Genomic DNA, 20,828 nt, shown 5'->3' with positions numbered 1-20,828 from the left:
TATTATTTTTAACAATCCTCTAGTAAATTCAGTCTACATTTAATGAAAATCATCTTACACTGAAAAAAGAAAAAATACGGATATTAGCCAGCGGCTTCTTGTACTGAACAAAACTGAAGAGCAAAGTAATTTCCAAGAGTGGAAATTAGGGGTAAAATATTTGTCATGGTAAATGGTAAAAGTTAGATTTAAAATTTTATAGAAAGATTAAAAGCTTTAATCATTGAAGCTTCTTAATATGCAGTGCAACAACACATCCATTTCAGACAGAACAAAAGGTACAGGAAACCTCTCAGGTCTCCATACAACACAAATCACTAACCATTTTTGCAATATTTTCTGCTCAGTCACCTGAACTATATGCATATTCTTGCAAGGTGTTTCTCTCTCAGAAATTCACACCCACAAGCAAACAACATATGAACTCTCATTTTACATAAATTTAATTTAACAGTGATTTGGTTAAATACAATTAAAGATATCAGATTGGAAAAACAAAAGTGTGCTAATGGGGCTGACAATATGTTATGCATAGCAACTTGGTCTAATTTAACTTTTCTTTTTTAAAGGATAATATGAATTATTTCCATTATTTTTGCAGGATAATTTTTTTTCTTGTTTTGACATCTTTATTTCTTTAATTTTTAAATTTTTATTTTTTAAAATGTTTTTATTTTTAATACTTAATGAATTTTATTACATTTATAGGTGTACAGGAATTATCACAACCAAATTTTATAGCATGTCCATCCCAAACCCTTAGGAACTCTTCCAGACTAAAGCCTTACAAGACATGATAGTAAATGCACTGTGTAATCCTGGATTGTATCCTCAAACTGATTTTTTAAAAATATTATATGTAAAGGATTTTATTGGGACAATTGATGAAATTTGGATATAGATAGTAGATTAATATAGTATCAAGTTAAATTTTCTGATTTTGATAACCAAACTATGGTTATTAAGAGAATGGCCTTATCTAAGAAATTTTCAATGTTTAGAGGTAGAGGGCATGATGTTTCCTCAGTCTCAATATACACATGTAAAGAGAGAGAATGACAAAAAGAATGGGGCAATCTTGATAAAGAGTGTACAAGAATTCTTTATACTAGTCTTGAAACTCTTCTATGTATTTAAATTTAAAATAAAGTAAAAAGCTATCCCAAAAGTAAGATAAATAACAGTTACCTTAGCAATAATCTAAGGTGTCTCTAAAGTGGAAAAAAATACTGTATGTAATTATATTATCAAAAGAAAATGTTATTTGAACATTAAAAAATAGACAATTTTTCTGACATATTCATGAAGTAAAGGATTCATCTTAATTAGATGCTCAATGGAAGAGTCATCACTTTAAAAAAATCCTTAAAATTGAAATAAGAAGAACTATTTAGGGCAAATAAATGAGAGAATACGGTAGAGAAAAATGAGTGATGATCAATTTCTTCTGTTAATAGCAAAACCCAAATTGCTTGGAATTTGCTTTATTCTGATTTTAAAATCTATGAAACTGTTCTTAGATGTTGTGGGAAAACAATATATTCCAAAGCAAAACTGGATCCCTTCTTCAGACACCTTCATAATGATAAACCCTCATTCAGTTGTTAATCAACACACTTCTAAATAACACGTAGGTCAAAGAAGATATCTCAAGAGAAATTAAAACATTTTGAACTAAATGAAAATGAAAATACAATTTATCAAAATCTATTGAAAGAAATTGAGGAAGACACAAATAAATGGAAAGATACTCCGTGCATATGGATTAGAATTCTTGTTGTTAAAAATTTCCACGTGCCCGAAGTCATCTATGGAAAGAGCAATCTCCAGATTAACACAATCCTATCAAACCTCAACGGCATTTTTCACAGAAATAGAAAACACAATTCACAAAAGACCCCAAATAGCCAAAGTAATTTTGAGAAAGAAGAACAGAACTGGAGGCATTATACTGCCTATTTCAAACTCTTTTACAAAGCTATAGGAATTAAGCAATATAGTATTGGCAGAAAACACAAAGCTCAATGGAACAGAATAGAGAGCTCAGGAAAACCCCACACATCCATGTCAATTAATCTCTAACCAAGGAGCTAAGAATGTACAATAGGTAAGGTATAGTCTCTTCAATAAGTGCTGTTGGGAAAACTGAACATTCACGTGTAAGAATGAAGCTGGACCACTGTCTCACACCATACACAAAATTCAACTCAAAATGAATAAAAGACTTGAACATAAGACCTGAAACCATAAAATTTCTAGAAGAAAACAGTGGGTAAACTTCTTGATGTCAGTCTTTGTAATGATTTTTTTGGATTTGACACCAAAAGCAAAGCCATCACTGGCACCCCGAAACCACCCATGCATCCTTCCAGATCACAATCCTCTCTCTTCTTTCTAATCATTGTTCTGATTTCTATAGTGTTAATTTCTTTCCTTTATAGTTTTACTACCTATATATGCATGTCTAAAGAATACAATTCCCTTTTTTACATTTATAGAAATGGAATTAGTATGCATTATTTTGGTCTTTTTTTCACTCAATGATATATTTGTACAATTCATCCTTGCTGTATATAGTGGAAGTTTTTCATAACTGACTCTTTACTTCTCTATCCTCTTTAGTAGACTTTTAGCACCATGCCTCTTTTCTTCATCATTATGGTCCCACCACTTTGTGTTATGTACCTAACAAATATTTGTTGTGAAAACCAGAGCCATCCATACACCTCCATTTATTGTCCACATTAACATAACTTTACTATGCCACTGTCTTAATCACTATTACTTCATTATTCCAGGAAACCTCTGCCCACGATAAAAGTTGCAAATAACGTTATTTTTTTAAATTTCAGAAATAGCCTTTAAAAACCATTAAAATAAACATTAAACTCACCAATTCTTCAATAGATAGCATCAAGCAAGTGAAATAACTGCTTTCTCACCAAGATTCTTTGAGCATTTGTCATTCTATCTTTGCCTTGTTGTGTCCACCAGTGTGAAACTTGAGTCATGATTTTTATCCAATCCTAATCAAGCTCCCGCATTGAAAAACTTGCCTTAAATCAGACCCCAAAACTCCATAAATACCCTAAATTTGCCCTCTGCCCTCTGAAATGCACTAGAATTCTATCAAGATAGTGAGTGGCAGTTACACAAGTATTTATACTATAAATATTACTGTTAGCATGTAAGAATAAACTCAGCTTTGTCTTATTAATAGGTTGTTTTGATGATATTTTCAGGGAGCCATCATCATACATTTGATTGAGTTTGCAAATGAATCAAAGAAACCTCAGGCAGCATATTCAGCCTAGAAAGTAAGTGTGCTTTGGCAACACACATCGTTCCTGTGAACTGCTAAAGCATCCAGTACTTTGCAAAGAATAACAGAGAAGCAAAGCTTTTCATGGAGATCAAATTATAATGGCCTGATACTTAAAGGTTCTACTTCATGCAAGAGCATTAAGAAGGTCGAAGGATAGATCCTCAGAACAAGGTATAAATGATTTGCAGCAACTAAGGAGTTATGAATAAAATTTCGTAACAAGACTGTTTAGGCCACACTTTATGCTTTCTAAGGAAAGGTGGAGAGAGTACTCTCAGGGTGTCTGGACAAATATGTTTCATGGCCAGCAAGCTTACTAATGTCTCAAGCACACTGACCTTGAGAAATTGGAGCTCCATTCATTAGAAGAGGTACAGAGTTTCTAACCACTGCCATCACTACCATAAAAATGCCTTACCCTTATCTCAAAGGGTCATCTCAGGATAAAACAACAGGGCAGTGGTTAAGACTCTGGGGCACCTTAGGATGGAGTAGATGTATTTTGCTTGTAAGATAGACGTGAATCCTTGGGGACCAGAAGGTGGTAGAATGCATAATCCACCCCCCAACCAGTGCCCCCCGCCCTGTTCCTCCATGTGTCTACATCCTAATTCTCAGAACCTGTGAATGTTACTTAATAGGGCAAAAGGTACTTTGAATATATTATCATTAGGAATTGAGACAGGATGATTATCCTGGATTATCTGGTTGGCCTGATGTAATCTCAGTTGTTCTTATTAAGGACATGGGAGGAGTCAGAGAAGGTGTTTCTCTTCCAGCTCCTGAAGTGGTTGGCAGGATTCATTTTCCAAGGCACCATGAGCTGCAGAACTCATGGTTCCTTGGAAAGAATCTGTTTATTCCATCTGACCTCTGGACCCTCTTTTAAATGGTTCATCTGATTAAGTTGGGCCCACTATCTTTCTTCTGATTAATTAAAAGTCAACCAATTTGGGGCTTTAATTAATCTTCAGAATCTTTTCGCCTTTGCCATGCAACATAACCTAATTATGGGATTGAGATCTCATTCTATTCACAGATCCTGCCCACACACAAGGGGAGGAGATTATACAGGGTGTTTACATCAGGCATTGAGGAGATCGGGGGCTATTTTTGAATTCTGCATACCACAGACACAAAAGGTATCATTTTTTAGACATTTTAGACATTTAATACTTTAGGTTCCTAAACTGAAATTCTTATACTTCTAGGATTTACAGAAAACCTAATCCTAGCAATTGAGGAAGTTACTTCTCTATGTATTTGTGTTCAGTGTATATGTATATACACAGAATAGTAATACAATTTTATATCTATCTATATTTCTATTCTTTTGCAGGAAATTATTCTGCTTTACTGATTAGGAATCTTAGAAACAAATCCTGTACTTATGAAACAAGCTGGTCTGTGGAGGCCTGGAATCAAAATCCAAGTCTCAACAATTCTTGTTTGAAGTTCTACCCACTATATCATAATATAATCAGTATTTGGTTATCAGAAAATATATTATGAACTCAATATTAGAATTTAGATTTACATGGAATTGATATCAGTAATTTCCAGCAGGAGACTATAATACAAATCCTCACAAATGCTGGTGTTTTCCCTTTACACCCCCAGGGAAGCGTTCATCTTCCACCATTATCAATTAAGCACTAATGCTGTGCTCTTATTGCCTTTTTGTGTGTTTAAGAAGTTGACATGGCCTCACTGCTTAATGCATACACACTATTTATGAGGTTCATATCCTTGCCATTTAATCACAGAGTTCAATAATTTATTTTTCATTTAATTTAGGACAATTAGTGGTCTTGTTGGCAAATCATTTTGCAGCTACAGTTTGGCAGTCCTGATTAAGTCATGGCCAGTAGCCTTGTGAAACTAATCTGGAAGAATTAAGAAAGAAAAGGAGAGAGAGGAGTGAAGGAGAGAGAGACTGAGAGAGAGAGAGAGAGAGAGAGGGAAAGAGAAAGAGAGAGAAAAATGTTTTTTTATTTTGTCCCTTTACTCACAGCTTTTTCTGGTAGATCAGTAGAGATCAAGTTTTTATTCAATATGCTGACCTTTGTCACAGTAGGGATCTAGGAGGATTAGAATTTTCTGTAACATTCTGTATGGGTTCCATTTTCTCTTCTTATTTATCTTCTCCTGGAAATCAGAATTTCTACTGCCCTGGATAGAACTCAAGGACAGAAGCTAGGGGCGGTTCCTTCTAGCTCCAACTCTGCCTCTAACAAGTTATGTGATCATGGCAAGTTATTCTGGGCCTTGGTTTTGCATCCAAGAAATAACAGAAGATTTTTAAACTCCATTATATGATTCTCTGTTGAACTAAATCCAAATGAAATTCAGTATCTATTTAATGAAACATTATTTTGTGTCACCACTTTGGTATTACTACTTTTATTGCTTTTTAATAGCTTGGAAACAACTCATATGAACTATAGCAGCAGAGTAGAAATGAAATTGGGAGCAGAAATAATGATGAAACTGCCATCTAATGAGCACTTAGTATGTGCCTGGTGCCATGCTAAGTGCTTTAAATGTCTTATTTAATCCTCAGGACAATTCTCTGATAGGATTGTAGGAACCCGGAGGCTTACAATGGTTAGGTGACCTCCCCAAGGTCATAAGGTCACAGCAGCAGAGCTCAAATTTGAATTTGTACCACCAGATTTTGAAGACTGTGCTTATGAGGTTTAAGCTCTTTCATCACCACCTGTCCCTTCGCTTGTCTGATGGCCAGTCAGTTTCAATATTGTTAAAGACTGTAGGGTTACCCAAAGCGGTAAAGTACACTGTGGTTCATACCCTCCCTCCCACGCCCTTTGGAGTACACTGGTGGGAAACTGAATGGCTTGCAGGTGTGGGCTCACTCCTTCCTGCTTTCAAAAACTCCACAGGGTCTCTGCTTCCTCTGTCAGCATGCCCAAGGCATTAAGAATCAGGGGAGGTCAGGAGTTCCCTTCATGGCTCAGTGGTTAACTAATCCAACTAGAAACCCTGAGGTTGAGGGTTTGATCCCTGGCCTTTCTCAGTGGGTTAAGGATCCGGCATTGCTGTGAGCTGTGGTGTAGGTTGCAGACTCGGCTCAGATCCTGCGTTGCTGTGGCTCTGGCGTAGGCCAGTGGCTACAGCTCTGATTAGACCCCTAGCCTGGGAACCTCCATATGCTGTGGGAGCGGCCCAAGAAATGGCAAAGAGACAAAAAAAAAAAAAAAAGAATCAGGGGAGGTAAAAGTAGGCCTTCTTCTGGAAAATCTGGAAGACCATTTGCACTACTACATTCCAAAATACTCTCCTTTACTGATGTGCAACTGTTGGCAGAAATGGACCTATATTTCCCCCATTTTAAGAGCAATTATTGTAAAATAATAACTGACACATAAAAATGTAAGACTGATTAAAAGGGTAAAAGTAAAAAATTAGAGTCCCTTAGAAAGTGAGAGTTGGATGAACATGAGAAATCATTTTTATTTCCTACATGATAAAAAAATGAGTTGGTGAGTTTATACAAGTCACTCAGCTACCCAGTGTGGTAAGAATGGAACTGACACCCTGTTCCCTGACTCTCCTGTTTTGGTGCTTTTTCTACTGCTGGGGAGTTCTGATTAAAGAAAGAACACAAGACCCAGGGGATGAGAATGCCATGCAAGGACCAAGCCAGAGATTGAAGGAGGCAGACATTGCAGCTGCAAGCCAAGGAATGCCAAGGAGTGCCAGTAAACCACCAGAAGTAGAAAGAGGCAAGGGAAGAGTCTCTGCTAGAGATTCCAAAGGGAGCATGGTCTGCTGACATCTATCCTCCAGAACCATAAGAAAGTAAGTTTCTCTTGTTTTAAACCACCCAGTTTGTGGTAGTTAATTACAGCAAACCTGGCCAACTAATATGGAGAACTAAAGGGAAGAATAGGCTTCCAGCTTGGGGAATGTGGGGCTACCAAGTGGCAGGGAGAGAAAAGTACAAGAAAAATTGAGTTCCAAAGACAATTGTGTACTACTTTATAATCAACTCACGAAAATATGGTGTTTTCTTCTTTTAGTCCTAAGGGAAGACTAACCTCTTGCCTCTTGGTTGCCCCCAGTTTTCTGGGGGAACTGTTAAATGGGGAGAAGCTCAGAGGTATCTCTAGGGTCTCATCCTAAGTTTGACCAGATTTATTGATGCTGTGACACCAAGGAGTTAGCCATCCTTTGCAGCTTAAGAACTTCAGAGAGGAAGTGACCTCTATTACTGGGAAAACTCCCAAGAGCCTCCAATGGCTGCAAACTTGATTTCTATGATTCCCAGTTCAGCCCTAGTGAAACCATTCTGTTTTTTTGTTTCTTACTACCCAATTAACCCACTCTGCAGGTTTTCTCTAAAACATCCCTTCCCAGGTGCAGAGAAACAACATCATAGGTGCAAGAACTGTATCAGAACTGGAGTTTGGGCTACATCAAAAGGAATACGTAGGGAATGTGTAAATGCTGGTGAAGGGGGTGTGAGGGTGACACAGCTCTGGGAGAGGATGTGGTTTATGTTCGCTGGCGTCTGGTCTGCCAGTAGCATATGGGGAAAAAAGGCCTTCTCAGCCTGTAAGTGCCCCTGCCCCTTGTGAGAGTGCTGGTGTAAGGAATTCCCATTGGCCTTGGTGCTAGACTGTCATGGCCAGCCTGTGTGCTCCATTAGTTGCTGTAAGAAGTAGGAGTGAGCCTGAGCAGAGTCTCCCCAGGGGAGTTATAATCCTTCTATCCTCCCCAAAGAATATTTCCAGGATTATTAAAAGACTCCCCATTATTTTCTCCAGCCCCTCCGCACAGAGTGGGTGTGAGAGAAATTAGCCAGAAAGGTAGCATCAGAGCAGTTTCCAGCCGCCATAAGCCCATCCTCCACAGAAAGCCTTGTTCGGTGCTCAGTGTGGGTTCTGGACTTCCAGCCTGTCTCCCCGTGGGTAAAGTGACTTGAGACCAGAAGAATAAGATGGTGATAATCATCTTCTCTTCTCCAGTCCAAAAATAGGCTTCAGTAACTATGGCTATGTGAATGCCACCAAAATCCCACCAAGGCTGGCCATGACTGTGAGCTGGCTGCTCCCAGAACCATCCCACCCTCCTCCAGCCCCCTTTCTACTGCTCCTACAGCGTTAAGCTAGCCTCCCCTCTCCTCTTTCTAGTTAGGCTCTGACCTTTCAGAGCCACCTACCCAGATTGCCCTCGCTTTAGGATTCTTTTTTTATTTTTCCCTCAAAAGAATCTCTTTCTGTCCTAAATCCTCATCAATAATAATTCCTCATGGCAGCCCTCAGTCCATACTTGGGAAGAAAACATCTGGGAGAGAAGTGGAAATAAAAGAATGGTAGCTACTTTCCAGTGAGCTTAACATGGGTATATTTTCTGGATTATTTATGTCTTGAAATACTAGTAACTTGATGTAGAAAATTAAATGGTGCCCCTCCAAAATATATATGCATGCTCTAGCCCCTGGATCCTGTGAATATGACCTTATTTAGAAAGATGATCTTTGCAGATGAGTTAATTAAGTTAAAGATCTGGAAATGAGATCATTCTGGATTCATCCAGGAGAGCCCTAAAGTCAATGACAAGTATCCTTAATAGTCAGAAGAGAAGATACACTCAGAGGAGGAGAAGGCCATGGGGAGACAGAGACAGAGATGAGTTTTGCAGCCACAAGCCAAGGGCCACATGGAGCCACCAGGAGCAACTACTTTCCTAAACATAAACTTAGCAGATTTTCACATAAGCCTTCCTGCAATTTTCTGTGCAAATATGAGCTTACGTATGCTCATTCTCTTGTTAAACACAAGTGGGACTATTACTGTGCTGTTTTGCCTCTTCTTTTTTCTGTTTGGTATACTATGGACATATTACACATTGGCCATAAAAAGATTTGCTCATCTTTTGATGGCTACAATATTTTTATTGTATGGGCCTACCATAATTTATTTAGCCATTTTCTATAGAAGGACATTTATTTTATTTCTGGTGTTTTTGCTATTTTAAACAGTTGCACAATGACAGCAGTGTACATATATCTGTGTATTTGGCAAAAATTTTTAGAAATGGAACATGTAGGTCAAAGGATATGTTAACCAGTTATCTTTCAGAAGGATCGCACCCAGTTTTATTCTCACAGGGTTTGAGAGGACCCATTTCCCCGTGTCATTGACCACACCAGATGCTGTCAACAATTTTAATTGCTACTGGCCTGTATTTTTCATATTCTTCAGATGTTATTGGGTGGGGATGGGGAAAAAAATCTATGCCTGGAATTATGACCTAAAACTCAAACAAAAATTCCAATTAGTGTTATTTCTCTCATCTAAGGAAAAATATCCTCCCCGAATAGACTATGTTATAGCTTTGTTCACTCAACCCTGACATGTACTGTTGGTTTAATCCCGGTTATTCCTCATCACCTTTCAAAGGATTTTCACTATGACCTGAAAAATGTTTTGACTTTCCAAATCCTGGTGTGATGACTTGAGTGAATTCCATGCTACTCTATTAATCTTCTGCCAGATAAATTTGTCTGTAGCACATTGTACCTGAGGTCTCTGCTCTAATTGACTTGGATTTTATTTGGTGATTTTTTTTGATGTTGATTGACAGCATTGCAGGAAAGAAAGATGAAATTTGATACCCTCAACAAGAGTGCCTGCTGGAGCAGGCTGCTCTATTTCTTTGGGATAACTTGCCTCCTATTTAACCCTGATTTCATATTTGTACACATAGGCTTCTCAGTTGTATGTCAGATCCAGGTCCTAAACCTCCTTTTTTGGCTATTTCCCCATTTCCAGGAAAGTCACATAAAAAAAGTGTGTGGGGGGGACCTATACGACCAACTTCTTATCCCAGTATATTCACAACTGTTTGCAGAGTTCTGTGACCCAAAGCAGCACAGTTCTTGTGCTGCAAATCCATTGTTCTCCCTCCATCCTTGCCAGGAGGGCTGCAGCCTGTGATCCCAGCAGCTCCTGCACTCCACAGTGTTTTTCTCCCTACATGGCTGTTCCAGGGCACCATCACCAGCTGGTTGCCTTTCAGCACTGTGAGATGTAAATGTCCTCGTGCTTCTAGCCTTCCCTTACCATTTCTTGACATTTTGCTGTAATCTGGAAATGGAGCTAGAAGGTGCTTTAAATTTCCCATTTCTATTCCCCACGGTAGGGGCAGGGGGTGCCATCTTAAAGTGGATTTTAAATGCCTTCTAAAAACCAGTTAAGAATTGCATGTCATGTGTATTTTTACCTAGTAAAAAGGGAAAAAAAAATAACAACCCCACAAACAAAAACAAAATTAAGAGTTGGGAGTGTCCCATTATTTTCTGCCCCACAAAGCAACCAAAATAAGATCTTTGATCCTAATGGTGTCTCGCCCCTCTGCATTATTATGTGTCTTAATAGAGAAAAATGAGAGCAATTATGCCTCTCCTTGGCACGACTGCCCTGATTTCCAGGATGCTGGTTAACTAAGTGATGTACTGTAATATTTGTACTGGGGATATTACATATATCCTCTTGTAGAGTTCACTTGGGCTATACATGGTTAGATCATGAATTTGAGCTTTTGAAATGTCTGTCTCCCAGTTATGGGAGAGCCATGGATATTTTCACCTCTGGATTCCCTCTAATCTGCCCTTTCATAATTCTTATCTACTATCAGATCATACAAAATCAGGTGGGAGGCATGATGAGCAAAGGGCATTGCCCAGACCTTTCATTCTTCACAGCCTAGCTACTTCCTCTTGGGGGCTTCAGGAAAGGCTGCCTTCCAAATCTGATTTCCCCTTCCCAGCAGCTCTGCAGCACCTCCCAACTGAGAAGAAAGGGCAGACACCATCTTTTTCATTTCACGGCTCAGGTCTGGGCAAGGTCTGGGCAGGGACCAGAAAAAAGATGAAATAATTAAGAAGTGAGGCAGAGTGCCAAAAACTGGAAGGGGGTTAAAGATGTAGGGAAAAGAATCATGGAGAAGGATTTTGATCTCAGCAATGTGACCTGATTATTGTTCCTTCTTACATGCTGTATTAGAGATGCATTAGCAACAAAATCGCCATTTTCTCGAGCCTACCCGCCTCTGGAAATCATTTTAAATACCATTTAGTAGCATTTAGATTATTTTACGATAACTCGGTACCCACCGCAAGGATTATTAAGCTCATATTTGCAGTGGCCTGGGAAAAAAAAAAAAAAAAACTTATCTCCTCAAAAGATGACTCTCACTAGTGCACCTTCAGCAATTATTCATTGAGAAACCTCTCTGCCTACATTAGAACCTGAGATAAATTTGCATATGCTAATGCAGGGCTCTCCTGTGGGTTTCTCCTTTAGGAGTTCAGGCTCTCATTACCTACAAACTGATGCATAGGATCCTGCACCCCATTTCCTTCAGTTTGGTGTCACTGTTTTATTGTTTGCTCGGAGCCAAAGTTATTTCTTTTCCTTTCCGTCTACCTATTGCTCCTTTGATGATGGGTTTCCAGAGCAATACTGCAAATAACAAGCCAAGTAAGAATGCTCTTGCTTGCCTCCAAAAATAATGCCTTATTAGGAAATAGATATTTGCTTTCACTGTGAAACAAGAAGATTTTATTTAAAACAAAACAAAAAAAAGCACCACTTTTCATGACTCAGAGAAGCCTATAACTCATTGGAAGGAGACAATGTTGCAACTGCTGAGCTTCTCAGCAGGGCCTGAAAGTTGAAACAGGTTAGGGGTGTACCAGAGTTGACTCGGCATGGTTTAGGGGAGCCAACATGAAACATCTCTTCCAGACTCCGGATTCAGTGACCTGAGGGTAGCCTGTAATTGGCCATTGGCGGGAAAATCAAGAAAGGCTACAAATCAGTTTCTTTCTTCCACCCCCTTCCTCTCTTTTCTGTTTTTCACAGGGCTGATTACTAACCATTGGCCACACCCAACCACCTCAGTGGACTCTCCAGAGTGAAACACTTCCCCAGACACAGCTGGATAAAAACCAAGGCTCATTCATTGCTTGAGGCTCACCGTGACAGTAGGCTGGCCTGCTCTGATCCCTGGGTAGCGCACTAACTGACACCAGGCTCATTGTTTCTGTGCAACTCATTCAATCCAATACCTACCCCTTCAGCTTCTCACATATTCTTCTGGATTGTAACCAAGAAATTTCCGCAGTGAAAATTCCATGAGCCTGATTATACTTGGCTTTGAAAGGGAAAAAAAATTCTTCTTTTCAATAATTTAATTATGAAAGATATTGAGAGGTTGGGTACACAGTCTACGGTTTTGAGGAGAATGGAAAAGGCTTGCTTCTGTTATTACATCTATTGTTGTCCTAAAACACGGAAAGTAGAACAAGCCCCAACATCTGTTTTTAATTCCTTTGGCTTAAGGCTTTAATTAGTACTGAATCAAAGTTTTATTATTTAAACTCTTATCATTATTCTAATGTGCAAGAAAAGATTTTGATGAGGCATGAAAGATGTGTAGGAAAGAGACTTCATTAGAATGGAGCTCCCAAATTAAAATTTTCTCACTTTACTTTCTCATCATAATTTCTAGAACTAGCCTAGACTATATAGTATTGTCTAACTAATATTTTAGTTACACAAGCACATTATTCACAAATACTTAAATAGCACAAAAAGCACAAAATGGAAAAAGTAAAAGTCTCTCCCCATCCTTGCAACTCCCCATCCCACTGTTCAGAGTTAATAGCAAGACTTTATTGTGTACCTTTCCAATTAAAGTAGAATGTTTGCTAAATATACTATTGCATTTGATTATTAAATATTCATTATTAGCCCACAATAGTTTCAGAAGTTTTTTTGAGTGTGCTTTTATTCAGACATACAGACATCAAACAATTCTCATTAATATTAAAAACATGGCTAGTTTGCTGCATAAATTATAAAAACCTGTGGATTTGCTGCTTTCCCTTTCAAAAAATTTTTTTTTCAACTTCACCTAAATACAGTAGAGAAAATGCATTGTAAGTGAGGGCTCAGAGCTGACTTAGCTTCTCTTGGCAGGAGCTTTTGCCCTTAAAGATACATGATTCCTGAAGAGTGCACTCTGCCCACCTCCCATGTCCTCCTACATCATAGCTCAGTGGACTCATAAAACCAGACACCACCACTGCTCCTCCCTCTCAGAGCAAATGGCTCTTCAGTAGAATCAAAGCCATCACAAATCTCACAAAATATTCATAATGGCAGCTTTCCCATGTCTCTTCTCCAGCAATATCAATGGCCCGTATTTCCTGGTTAGTGTCCTCAAGCACTCATCTCTCCACCCTCCCACTGCTTCATTTATTGGAACACATGGCCCAGATTGCCAGGGCATCTGCTTCAGGGCCTGCCACTTTTGCCTCCCAGGGCCCTGAAGCTTGAGATTCATCATACAATTCACATTGACTCCCAGCCTCCCTTCTTAACTGCTGCTTTGCATTTGCCTGTTTCTGACTTCCTGCTGTAGAGGAAAAGGTGGAATCCTGATCTTGTTAAAGTGGCCCTGCTTCCTTCACTTGCTTAGCCACAAGCCTCTGGGTAATTTCCTTGTCAGGAGACATGGTTGTACCCAAGTTCCTTGCTAAAGGCTCCTCTATGGCAGGGGGATCTCCCCTCACAGGTATTGTTTCCACTGTCACAGCCTCATCTGTCTCAGCAACTAGTATCTATTTCTGGGCATCTACATCTTTGCTCCTCTATTGCCCCCTCCTTTTTTGGGTGCCTCTCAGCTTCCTTGTGCCCTTAAGTCTGGACAGTCCTAACCTATTTGAGAAAAGTATTATATTCTTTCTGCTTATGCCCATAAGTACATGATCCTAGAGCATCATGCAACAGCTGGGAAGACACTCATAGGGGTTGTGGTTGATTTGTCTGAGTCTGGTCTTGAGCCACATTTGCAGGAGGTTATTTCAGTACTGGACTTACAGGCCTCCTCCCCCCATACTTCCAGTACATGTTCCTCCTTAAAATGATATTGCAAGGGAATGGCCCCCCCCTTTCCAAATAAAATACAGCTCAGAGCCAGCCTTCAAGGCTGGCGGTGAAGGTTAAATTCGCCACATGGGAAATGGTAGCTGGACCACTTCTATCTGGTTATTGTATTGCTTTTGTGCCAATTTTCACTCACTCTCCTCCTCCCCATCATGCTAGTCTAAGGACTAGAAATGAGAGAGAGTCCCTGGTTCATTCTGGCTTCAAACATGGACATTCATTCATTCAGTACATATTTATTGAGCATATACTTTATGCCAATATCAAGAAAGACTCTTAATCCTCCCCAGGTTCCTTGTAGTACAACTGAAACAAGAATGGAATGTTTACATAAGAATAGATGTTACTAACAGGGACATAAATACAGAGAACCCAAGAAATTGAAATTATCTGGTTTACAAGATACACTTGATCTCTGTGTAGATCATATATCAGACCACATGTGAAATCTCAGCCTCAATTTTAGACCCACCACTCAAGAAACTATTTACATTAATCTACTGCCCTCAAAGCAGAGACCCCATTGCTCAAGTCTCAAAGAAAGATACTATTTCCTTTCCCTACAGATTAAAGCCTGTCTTATTCTGCAGGAGGCAAAGTTAATATAAAATCCCCATGTATTATTTCGATGCTCTATAGTCTGCTTTTCTTTTTTTCCTGCTCGATCTCAGAAAGATTTAAAAAAGATATGTTGATCTACCATTTCTAGTATCTTTCAGCTTCTACTTGTATGCCAGTTTTTATTTTGTTTACTTTAATACATAATATATTTGGTTCGTAAAGCTTTAGGGCAGCAGTTCTCTCTTTGTAGAACAAAACCATGGCCAAGAAAAACAGCTGTCTTAGTTGTGTTTAAAGATTTCTGATGTGAATTATACTTTGATAATATTTTTATTCTTGCTTCCTTTATATTTTCAGTTTTTTAAATACACATGCATTTTTTTCATTTCTGAGTCACATTTTTAGCTGTCTCTTTAAAATAGCATATAAATGAATTTTGTTTTCCACAAAATATTTTTCTTTTAATAGGGAGTGTAATACACTTACCAAAAAATACAGAGGACATCTGGGGTTACAAACGTTGTCTCAAAAATTCTACTGCTCCATTATATTCTCACATTTAATATTACAGAGGCAACCTGATTTTTTTAAATGCCTTTGTAGAAAACCTGTTTTTGTATGTTAGAACACTTACAGAGCCGTGGCTCTAAAAGCATGGCCTGTAGATGCATGGGGGTCCCTGAGACCCTTCAGGGAGTCCATGAGGTCAAAACGATTTTCATAATATCACTAAGATATACTTTTTTTTTTTAATGCTGTTGACATTTGCACTAATAGTGCAAAAGCAATGATGCCTTAGCAAGAAATCAAGGCAGTGGCACCAGATTGTGATATTAGTCATTTTATATCCTATTTGATAGTAAGGGAAGGCACATGAGGCATTTGTGCAGCACACCAGAGTATGTTGACTGTCTTGGGGAAAATCACTGGGGCCGTTGTTTGAGTAGCAAACTGAACTGGCCACTTTTTCATGAAACACTCCTTTTTTGCTTGAAAAAACAGCTAACAGACAAACAATGGTAAATCAAACTTGAGAATTTGTCAGACATTGTCTTTCAAATGGACTAAATGAAATTGCCATTTCAAGGAAAAGAACTGACAGAATTTGTTGTCAATGATAACATTCAAGCTATCAAGTGAAAATTAGAGTTTGGAGAAATTTTAACCACCACTGTGACCTTGTTAGCTTTCCAATACTCAGACACTTTTTATAACAGTGGTGATATTTATGAATGTGATCTTTAAAAATTGTATAATGAGCTATGTCCAATTTTGGAAGAGCCACATAAGTCAGGAAAACAATATATTTTCAAATTAATGAATGATGTTATAATATATAAAGGTGAAGATCCATTCAAAGTGTAAGATAGGGAGTTCTCCTGTGGTGCAGCAGGTTAAGGATCCAGCTTTGTCACTGCAGCAGCTTGAGTTGTTACTGTGGCAAGCGTTGGCTACCTGGCCCAGGAACTTCTGCCTGCCGTGGATGTGGCGAAAAAAAGTATAAAATAGATTAATGGATTTTGCTGTATCTGAGCATGAAATATTATTTAATTTGATTTCAGTTTCCATATTACAATTAACTTTAAAAACTACCACATTTCAGTATTTTAGAAATAGCTAAAATTATTTGAAATGGCTATTATGCTCTCTTTTACAACTACTAACTGAGTGATGCCAGGTATTTTCACACACTTCAACCAAAATAACCCATTAAAACTAATTGAATGCAGAAGCATATGTGTCTCTTGTCTTCTAACAAGTCAGACCTTGAAGAGATTTGCAAAAATGTGAAACAATGTCACTCTTCCCATAATTTTTTTGTTTTGAAAAATATAGGGCTTTTTACATAAAAACATACTTTTATGTTAACATGTAACAGGATTTAAAAAATAAGGACATAGGAGTTCCCGTCGTGGCGCAGTGGTTAACGAATCCGACTAGGAACCATGAGGTTGCGGGTTCGGTCCCTGCCCTTGCTCAGTGGGTTAAGGATCCGGCGTTGCCGTGAGCTGTGGTGTAGGTTGCAGACGCGGCTCGGATCCTGCGTTGCTGTGGCTCTGGCGTAGGTCGGTGGCTACAGCTCCGATTGGACCCCTAGCCTGTGAATCTCCATATGCTGCGGGAGCGGCCCAAGAAATAGCAAAAACACCAAAAAAAAAAAAAAGGACATAAATATTTTCTTTAAATTTTCTGCTTCAATTTCTACTATGGTAAACACTGATAGATATAATCTATATGAACACAGTCCTTTGGAGTCCTGGGTAATTTTTAAGAGTATAAAAACATTGTGAGACCAAGAAGTTTGAAAACTTTTTTTTCTTAAATGATTTTTATTTTTTCCATTATAGCTGTTTTATAGTGTTCTGTCAATTTTCTACTGTATAGCAGAGTGACCCAGTTAAACATACATATATACATTCTTTTTTTCACATTATCCTCCATCATAAGTGAGTAGTTATAGTTCCCAGTGCTATACAGCAGGATCTCATTGCTTATCCATTCAAAGGCAATAGTTTGTATCTATTAATCCCAGATTCCCAGTCCTTCCCACTCCCTCCCCCTCCCCCTGAAAACTTGTTATAGAGTATAAAGCCTTATATCAAAAGTATGGCCAGGGTATGACCACAAGAGAATCTTTTAATGGAGTTGGCCTGGGTGAGCCACCTTAATCCATAAATCATACTTACTCTCAGGCATATATACATATTATTACCTGTTATTTATTTACTCTCCTTTAGAGACACCAGTTATCCACATGTTGACTCATGCTCTGCCCTCCCCCTCTCCCTCACCAGTTTTATTTCTTTTCTTTTTACTTTATTCTGGATTTCAAGTCCGTTATGGTAATCATTCTGTATTTCAGACATCTCTTGCTGAAACTTAATGTTGCCTTTTTATCCTGGCATTTTATCTCTTCCTGACTTTCTATTTCTGTTTCATAGAAGCAATGTGTTCTCTCTTGCAAATAGTTTCCTGACTTTTTTTCCCCCTGGATTTTATAAGAGAATGTTATTTTGCAAATTTACCTTTCCTCTAAGTCTTTTTTTTTTTTTTTTTTTTAAGCAAGGTATTATCTCTTTTGTGTTCAGGCTGGATTTTCTTTTCTTCTTGTTTTTAATGTTTCTCTTCACTAATTCTTTAATTGAAAAACTTTTTCAAATTTGTTTTCTGAAAACACAGTATTTGGCAGAGGTGACATTGGCCCTGCTCACTGCCTCTTCTGTGGCAGTTCTTCCTCTTCCCAAATCTACATCTGAAAGGTACAGTGACATGCACTGAATGTTAACTGAATTGCCAACTTCCTTTGGGCTTTCATCTAGTTCAAAGCTACTTTACCAGTGTCCTATCTTCTCTTTTCTCCACAACCTGATTCTTGGTCACTATCAACCAACATACTACATGAGAAACTATAATTCTTGGTTTATACTTATAATAAATATATTGCATTGTTCACCCTATTGACAACCCTTTGCTTAGGTACTTCAACTATGAGAATTAACAGTGCCATCACTGTTACCCCTCATCTGCCTCTTGTGCAGATCCTTAATGTTAACCTGTATCTCTAATGGATGTGACCTAATGGTTGACAGCAAGGATGATGAACAGAGCCTCAGGTTGCCCCATAATTCATCACACCTTGAGATGAATTCTGATTAATTGTTTTCAATATAATTCAATCCACCTATATTTATAGTCAGCAAAGATTCACTGCCAGATACTGGCAATGGGTTAGCTAACCAATTTAGTTTTCAGTGTTGTTATGCATTCTCCTCTTTTTTCTGTGTCTTTATAAATACACTAATTGGATATTGGGAAATGACATAGTGCAGACTAATAGTCAGGTGCTGCTTTGAGCTAGTTGACAATATTAAACCAATCTCCCAATTATTGTAACACTGTAAACCCTATGAAATAGTCCTACATATGATTTTTTTCTACTGAGAATAGAGATCAAACTTCTTATAGGATAATCATGGTATCCAATTCCCCCTTAAGCTGCCAGGGTAATCCCATTGTGGATGATAACCAAGTAGACTAATGTCAAGATTGGGTCCAGGGTTTCAGGATTAGGATCTTGAAAAGTCCAAAGCAGATAGCACTAGGGTTGGGGAAAAGACTCGAGGGTCAAAGAAGAGACGGCTGCTTGGTCATTAGTCCTAAGAAGTGAACAAAGGGTCAGACATAGCTAATTAAACTCAAGATCATTCTTTTAACAATATTATTTCATAAATATTCATAGACTGTAAGCTGTGTTATTAATGCTTAAGCCAAAGAAAGGTAGAAATCAAACAGAAAGCAGGAATAAAATAGTGGCAGAGGTCTAGAACTGTTTTTGGAGATAAGGCTATGATGCCCCCAATTTTTTTCTTCTCAGGTTTTGGGTTTTCTAATTTTAAAGATTTAAGACCAAGGTAAATATTGAAAGATATTTCCATGGCATCATACACACCCTGTGTATCTACTTGATTTCCAACTGGATTCAGAACAAACCCAGTTTGAAGAAACTGACCTTATGTTCCAGATATAAAGCCCTCAACACTAGGCTCTACTAAAAGGCTTCTGGTTAGCCTCCTAAAGACACGGCCTGGCTATTTTCTCTTTGTTCCTAAAATGGGAAGAAACATACTGGCCCATCCTATCCCTTGAATAAACATGCCAGGTTATAAGTCTATCCGAAAGAGAATCCAGATCCCAATTATGATTGTCTTTTAGTAAAAGGAAGAGGGAAGGGGAAGATGCTGTTAAATCCAAGCCAAGCTCCCTTGGAAAATCTCTCATAATTTCTTACACAAGGAGTAGCTCTGGCATATTTTCAGAGGTGCTCCTAGCTTATTCTCTTAGTGCCTCTGCCACTAATTTTGGATGCAGCGCTCCTTTTCAAACATTGATTTAGAATACGTACAACTTAATGAAAAGAAAGCCAAAGAGGAAATAAACGCTTTAAAGCACATCATTATGCAGATGGTAATGCATTTGCTTCTTTAGCTGCCAACAGAACAAAAAGATAAAGGTATATGCAGCAGCAACAAATTTAGGTTAGACACCAGAGGAAACAAGACATTACCAATCAAAAGATGACACTCACATAGTAGAGGTTTCCCAAGGGAGATTCTATAGCTACCTTAGTTGGTTTTTGAGAGAAACAATTTACAATGATATTTCTTATAATACGTGCATAGAGTTCTACCCAGAGGTAGAGGAAAGTACTTGATAATTGTCCTCTGCCCATCCCTTGTCAATAATGGTTATAAATCATATAACTGTAGTAATTCATTCACCTGGAAAAGGACACTTGCCTTTATTTTCTTCTCCCTTAAGCAATGAAATCATTACCCTTTCTGAGTTGAAATCTGAAGGTTTTTTTGTACTGATTTTTCTTTTCATTTACCAGGCTGTTGAAAGCGTATATATCCCATAAGGTCTTTTAGTTGTAATGAAGCCCTAGAACACTTTGCTCAAACAAACAATTTTAGAAAAAATCAAGAAAAAAGTAGGTTGCTTCAGGATGGAATGAAGACAAACTTCTGTACTTGTGTTAAAGGTCAGACCCCCCAGAGCTTTCCAAAGGTATCTCTAGACTCCTTCAAGGGCTGCACAAAATACAAAACCTACGTAAAACAGAGATTGAAGCTATAGCTTTTCCTATGTAAAACAGAGATTGAAGATATAGCTTTTCCTGCCTCCAAAGTGGCCTGACAAGATTCAGCTGTACTTTCTAGATACCTCAGTTCTATGATTTGTACTATTTGGTTTCATAGAAAATAGCTGTGATAGAAAGTGCCTTGATAATGATGGAATGTTGAGAGAAATTTTTCTCCTGGCCCTCTCCTACCCAGATATGCCCAAATTGTACCTCTTCTGACAATTTCATGTCTCCTCCATAAGCACTTACTCCTGAGCATGTTAGGAAGGCTCTCTGTGTTGTGCTGACAAGTGACATTTTAATTTCCTATCAGAAA

Source organism: Phacochoerus africanus, chromosome 2 (assembly GCF_016906955.1).
Source record: "Phacochoerus africanus isolate WHEZ1 chromosome 2, ROS_Pafr_v1, whole genome shotgun sequence".
Lineage (NCBI taxonomy): Eukaryota > Metazoa > Chordata > Mammalia > Artiodactyla > Suidae > Phacochoerus > Phacochoerus africanus.
The sequence above is the reverse complement of the archived record's forward strand: the minus strand, read 5'-3'. Positions refer to the sequence as shown.